Below are 6,495 nucleotides of genomic sequence, written 5' to 3' on the forward strand. Positions count from 1 at the left end.
AGTGTTCTTACTCGCCTACTGGGTCACCGTAAGAAACACATTCCAGAGGCTGAATTTGGTCCATACCACCCCACCTCCACAGCAATGACTCCGTTTCATAATAATTTATAAGTTGGTCATTTTGAGATGTTCCGACTGTTCCCATCTCGCCGGACTCGGAAAGAAATTCGCTTGTGTATACTTTCACTTGATATTGATGTTACACGATATGCTAGGTCCGAGCTATTTTTAGCACAAGAGAGGCTGTAATACAAGCTTGCTGGAAACTGGTACTGCATTCAAATACATATTTATACTATATACGGATCTAGAGATAGTGCTTCATCATTTCGGTTCGCGCTTTTAGAATGTACAATTTCTGACAACAGAGCCAAACAACTTGATCCAAAAACTGATTACTGAAGACTGCAGATTGAATATCTCGGATTTTTTTTATATTAACTTCAAGATAATGGGTGAATATCTTGAAATAAGTTTAATAATAACCAATTGAGTGACACATAAGGAGTGAAGTAAAATATGTATTATGTGGAGAAAATAACCAATTGAGTAACAAATAAGGAGTGGAGTAAAATATGTATTATCTGGAGAAAATAACCAATTGAGTGACACATAAGGAGAGGAGTAAAATATGTATTATGTGGAGAAAATAACCAATTGAGTGACACATAAGAAGAGGAGTAAAATATGTATTATTTGGAGAAAATAACCAATTGAGTGACATATAAGGAGTGGAGAAAAATATTAATTTTATGGAGAAAATAACTAATTCAGTGACACATAAGGAGAGGAGTAAAATATGTATTATCTGGAGAAAATAACCAATTGAGTGACACATAAGGAGAGGAGTAAAATATGTATTATGTGGAGAAAATAACCAATTGAGTGACACATAAGGAGAGGAGTAAAATATGTATTATGTGGAGAAAATTAACCAACTGTGAGTGTTTTTAATTTATGAGCTTGTTGATTAAAAATGTTTAAAACCGCGTATTCCATTTTCCATACATACACAATTATGTTAACACAGTTTTAACAAACTGTGTAATGGATGAATATCTTGAAATAAGATTAGAAATAACCAATTAGGTGACACATAACAAAGTAAAATATGTGCTATGTGGAGAAAATCAAGCAACTGTGAGTGCTTTTTATCTGTGAGGTGTCGAGTATAAGATTGTTTTAACTGATGGCGTATCCCACTTTAAATCCGTATAATATTATTTTAACGCTGTTTTAACATACTGTGATTTATGGCAAATAAAAGAGTTTTGTTTAGTATTCGCCTATAGAATTTCTATGTGTAACTTCTCCCTTGATAGAGATAAACAAGTAATCTGTTATTAAATTATTATTGATATCGTTATAGAACATTAGATTTTCGGATTTTGTTGTTCGTTAAGATAATATAATATTCTAAATAAAAATGCACAATTTAAAAACTATAGATTACTCAGACAAACGTCAAAATGTTAAAAAGAACAATGTGGCAATTCAACTATAAATATCTTTTAGAATTTTTTTTAATTCGTTACCAGAAAGTATCCGAAATATAAATACGACATATATTTTAAAATTCACATTAAAAAAACATACTAAAAATATAAACTGAATACTTTGGAATATAGATAGAAAAAAATGAACTAAATGATACATTCCTCATACTCACAAGCCTAGCTTTCTTATGTATAAAATTATGTGAAATAATTACAATACCTAATGTAAATTATGCAATATTATTTTTTTGAATAAACATTTTAATAACAAAAAACTTTTGTTATTTAAAAGGGACAAACATTTAAGTTAAAGATGTCCCACATAAATATCAGTATCGTCATTAGATTCTATGAACAACAACTTTACTACTAATGATTGAATCAGCATAAACGTAAAAATGTTTGCATAACAGGATGTAAAAGGATGACATAAGGGGTGCAAAAAACTGCAAAATAAGCACGAGCCACTCGTGTTGGAGTCAGACAGCCAAAAAGCCATACTTGCTACCAATCGATAGAAAGATTATTTCAAGTCTAAACATTCCACATATTCCGATTTTCTAGTACCGGGTCAAATTCATAGCCGCGGAAGATCGAACTCTACCGCTACAGAGCTAATCAAATTTTATTATTATTTCGGTAGTATGTGCTGCGCGTTAAATTTGGTTTAATGAACTCAAATTCGCTATGAATTTTATGTCATTTTCAAAATTGCAACTTATTGTGTGACAACCTATAATTTATTATAAAAAATTGGAATTGATTTGTCAAGGATCAAGAATTCAAACTATTGCAAGTTTTTTTACTGGTCTGCGCTAGTTATAAATATAAATCGCCTTACTAATTAGATTCTTACACGCCCGTTCAACGTTGGTGCGGTAAAGCCGGCCTCGAGCCTGGTTTAAGACCGTTTTAACCAAACAATCGACGGTCTCCGTGGTCCAGGCGTAAGGCTCTCGACTAAAAAGTTGAAGGTCGCGGGTTACAATCACGGCGTGCGCAAGTAAATTTTATTAATATTATTTTGATTAATTTTTGTTATTTCACAATATAAAATATATGCTTGCGGCACGTTCCAGAAAGGAAGAAACTCTCAGTATTGCTCTGGTGTAAAACCACCTTTCATAATTGAAACGTTGAATTGAACTTGAAATGGCTTTAGCCGTGTTTGGTGACCAAATCTGAATAGCCAGGTACTCCCCCACCTTTCTCTGCCCCATCTCCTTCCCCTCTCCAATACTTTCAGTATCACAAGGTCTCACTAGATCCAGACATTTGGGAGCAGTTGGTACTCTGGTGCGGTATTCACATTTAAAAAGTAAACGCCTCGCAGGGTTCCAATAGGGGGTAATCAATATGTATATCATATAAAATATATATATTTGCAGCACGTTCTATAGTGATCTCAGTATTGCACCGGTAAAATTCCACTATTTAAAATGGAAACGTTGCCATTTTTTTTAAACTGAGTTAGGTGACCCGTTTTGAATTACTACGTGCTTCCCAACCTTTCTCCTCTCATCTCCTTCCCCTCCCCACTCTTTTCAGCCTCCTAATATACTCCAAATGGGTATGCTTAGATCCACAGGCTCTAGGTAGTCGGGACATTTGTGTGGTGTTCTGAAAAAATGTTAACAACAATATAAATGCGTCTACATTGAATGACTAAATATCTTTACTGTAATTCTAACTACAGTTTTAAGATATTTTTAGCTTTGCATAATCTTTTTTTAGATGATATTTACCAAAAATGGCAACATGAAAATAATTGTATTAAGAGAAACAGCTGCGCGGCCTTTTTCATATATAACATAAATTTGAGACTAAAATACCTAATCAAAATAAAATAAAATAGTTTTTTTATCCAAATGTATAGAAAATGTCTAGTAAGGATAAATATTCCAAATTTTACTGGCAATTATTTGTGAAATAATGATGAATATGTAAAAATGATGAAAAATTAAAGTAAAAAATAAAATTATTTAAAAAGGCGTTTTAATGAACGTAAATTTAAATTACACAAAACCTATTTACGTCGGAGCTAAAATTAGTCTTTCAGAAATTTAATATCTTACTCATTTTTTTTCTTTATTTTCCATTATATTAAACTAGTGGGCAGGGCAAAATTTTTTTTAATAACTCACAAAAAAATGCCAAATCGGTATAAAAAATCATACAAAATAGAATTTTTTTACTCTCCTATGTATCATTATTTTATTGGCTTATGTACATAATTTTACTGGCTTATTGTACCATAATTTTATTGTCCTATGTACCATAATTTTATTGGCCTATGTACCAAAATTTTATTTCGCCTATGTACCATAAATTAAAAAATAAATAAATAAAGTAGCGCACATTCGTAGTAGATACCTTTTCATAAATTAATTTAAAAAAAATTTGGTTGAATGTTTTGGCCTAGAGCCCAAATTTAAGTTTTGTATGAAAAGGGCCGCGCAGCAGTTCCCCTCGGTGAAACTGGGCACTTTTGTATTTGGCACACTGCGCAGTGCACATCTTTGACCCCATAGCAAGGGCAGCGATCGCAACAACTACTCGCTGGCAACCTAATAAATATATAAACATAACAGATTCCCTGTGGCTATTTTCCCATCGCCGCAGAACCATACGGTCATGACAAAGCGTTCATCCTCGGAATGAAAACATTGAATCGAAATCTAATACACCCATTAGTGATTGGTTTGCCTTTTTTTCCTCAGCGGCGAGTCTGCCAGGTGAATTGCCCGGAATGTGGACGCACCAGTTTTTATCCGGCATTTGCCCGTCCGCGTGTAGATATACTATATACGTGAACACAACATACCTTATAGCTTCAGTGACCAGTACTCGTATGCCACTTATATATATATAGTTGATACGCCACACTTTAGCCTCACTTGTATGTATCAGCATTACTAAACATCCAGCATCTTCAATAGCCATCGAACTACCTTTGCTATTAATAATAAGGCTTTATAATGTAAGGATACAGCCAAATGATTTTTTTTTCTATGTTTTACGAAATATGATCTCAAGGGAACCTTGCAAAGCTCGAAAACTTCAAATTAAGGCGAAGCACTACAACGAAGTAATGCAAAACTACGTGTTTTTGATTAATAATACTGCGGGTAGAACGCATCTTGGCATTTGAAATAATGGACGTTTTTTTAAACCTTTAAAACTGTTTTCGGTTAAAAAACTACTACTTACGATTTTTGGTACTATTGTTTAATGTGACAAATTGAGTTCTTTGAAAAATGATCGTAAATATTTAAATATGTGCCTGAACTTCGCAAAATAAAATAGAACACAGTTTTGTGTGATGTCTTTTTTCTTGCGTTAATCAGAGCAGGTGGCTGGTGTTGAGTGGGAAATTAAACCTTATCGCCTACTACATAAAGAGTGTTATAGTTATCGGTACTATTCCAAAAGGTTAAACGACATGGTGCATCGCGGTAAAGAAAATGTAAATGATAATCTAGGTATGTACTATATAAACAATTACATTTGTTTTAAACATTGCTCTGTCGATTTCAGAAGTGCCCTTCCTTCATCAGGAGAATGTTAAACTACCGTAACATACAAAACAAATCAATATTTAAATATTTTCAGCCAAGGGGATTCCTTCCCTTTTGTTGACTTCCACTCCAACATCTAAATATTTAAGTATATCTCTCATTATTTTGTATCGTACGCTAATTTTGAAAAGGTTCAAATTAGCGGTTATTTCATAGAATATGAACAATTCATCAAATTTCAATGTTAAAATTTAAGTTCTGCAAAGTTTTATTTAAGTACTGTTTTTATTTCATTATTGTCCGGATATTTTACAGTGTTTGGATAATAAATGAAACTGAAATAGGACTTTCACAGAATTTGATTTTTAACATTGAAATTGATTAATTTTTTAATTTCTGTGAATGAACCCGTCCTTACTGTCAAGAAATAAGAAATTTGAAGACTACATAAATTACTGAAATTTCACGAAAATCTCGAAAATGAAATAAGTATTTACACTGTATTGTATCATTTTTTTTTTCTTAAATTTGTTTTGGAACTGCCTAGTTAGAAACTAACGTTGTCTATTTTTGTTATTTGTTTTTGGGGTATTATGCCGTGTTGCGCTAACTCCTTCTTTAGCCAACGTTTCGGACAGCATTGCAGTGTCCATCATCAGGGCAGATGTGTGATCTACACATCTGCCCTGATGATGGACACTGCAATGCTGTTTGAAACGTTGGCTAAAGAAGGAGTTAGCGCAACACGGCATAATACCTCAAAAACAAATAACAAAAATACTTTTGGCCGTGAAAATCTTAAATCATATTTAACGTTGTCTAGTCTATAATATTCACGCTTGTATTAAAGCTTATCCTTGACCTACGTTTTTTCACTATATTATGTCTTTGTGCACATATCCAATATCCTATAATATTATTTGGGCTATAATGTTACTTATAAATTTTCTATATCAAATATTCAATAAAAAATAACAAAATAAATAATTTTGTAAAGCAAAAACGTGATTGTCTTGAAACACTTGCAAAGTTGTAATTTTTTTTAATTAACAATTATTCCCATTATCAAATAATATAGAAGAGGTTATAAATCAGTTGAAGCTAAAACCGAAGTTTGACTAGAGTTTGTAATTTTTTTAAATCGTTTAGTTTAGAAGATTGGTTTCTTGACACTGAAACACTGTTTAAAATAGCAATCTTTCGTGTGGTACAAAATAAATAAATTATACTAAATTAGCCATCATAAATGAAATAAGAGATAGTTTATTGAATATTAAATAATAAGATTAAGAAATGGATACTTAGATGGTAGGGGCATCTAGATCGAATAAACGAAGAACGGAGTGTATTGATATGTAATTTTTATCTACGTGCCCTATTATTTCATTCCTGTAGAATTACATAATTATGATATTATATTATTATGTAATGCACTTAAATTAAAACTGTAATGGCGCTACTCCCATCTTAAACACAATAAT

This window comes from Hesperophylax consimilis, chromosome 9 (assembly GCF_061612785.1).
Source record: "Hesperophylax consimilis isolate HC1 chromosome 9, BYU_Hcon_1.0, whole genome shotgun sequence".
Lineage (NCBI taxonomy): Eukaryota > Metazoa > Arthropoda > Insecta > Trichoptera > Limnephilidae > Hesperophylax > Hesperophylax consimilis.